The following is a 1,004-nucleotide window of genomic DNA, read 5'->3' on the forward strand; positions in this document are numbered from 1 at the left end:
TTGCTCGAATGCGTGTACAAAAAGAGTATTTCCTATTTTGCTTACGACCAGAACATATAGAATTAGACCTGATTATTTGAAAATCCCTCTGCAATTAATAGGCCTATAGAGATATTTGCTAGCTGAGGTAAACATCTAAATCAAATGAATTCAGTTAATAATTAAGGATGTCTGAGAACTGACACAGAGAGAAGGATTTCAGTCGACAGGATTCGAACTGAGGAAGGTCTTTCAAAAAGACAAGAGGAAAATAAGATCAAGAAAAAAAAGTACATGGCAAGGGAATCGATGAGCGAAGATTAAGCAGAAAATGTTCTCAAAATCTATACATTTCTTCTATCACTATACACTGTTTTTTTTGTGTACAGCTCGCGTCTCTGTAATATGTTTCAGTCATTTTAAAGACAGCACTTACATTTCGAAGCGTTTTACATTTGTACACATGCGTTCGAATGGTAGGTTACTCGATCACTTTGACTGCGTTATGAATCACATGCCTCGCAGCTGTCGTTATCACCATTTTCTTATAATATACGCGTTATCATTACGGGCTTCCCAGGTACTGCCTTTTGCGGCGTAAAATTTTGTCATTTAATTACTTTTCCAATCAGCAGATGATCCTCAAATGCCAAAGTAATAAAATACGCGACTCCAACCTTCAACCTTTTCAACGCTAACACATACGTCGTATTTTATATATAGAATAATATACGTTTGTTTCTATGCCGTTCACAAGATCTTCCCCCCGGTCCGGAACGTGTTTTCTGAAGCATGGCGAGACGGGGTCCAGATGAGACTGATCATCTTGTGTCATTAGCTATTCGTACACAGTAGCTGAGGAGGTCCTGCGCACGCCGCTGACCTTCTCCGACTCAGCCACACACGAACAAACACACACGACCGCTGCGGGAATCAAGCAAATACGCAATTGCATATGCAAACGGGCGTAAGCATGTACTCCGTATCCTTGCACGTGCAAGTATTTTTTTTCCTAACAGTACTAA

General features: G+C 40.0%; 1 protein-coding gene across 1 annotated transcript in view; it reads right to left on the reverse strand.

The window, feature by feature from the left end:
* Nucleotides 1–1,004, reverse strand: part of LOC119592616 (carbohydrate sulfotransferase 5-like) — a 20,665-nt gene that overhangs the window by 5,408 nt on the left and 14,253 nt on the right. The window lies entirely within an intron of this gene.

Source organism: Penaeus monodon, chromosome 30, assembly GCF_015228065.2.
Source record: "Penaeus monodon isolate SGIC_2016 chromosome 30, NSTDA_Pmon_1, whole genome shotgun sequence".
NCBI classification, from domain to species: domain Eukaryota; kingdom Metazoa; phylum Arthropoda; class Malacostraca; order Decapoda; family Penaeidae; genus Penaeus; species Penaeus monodon.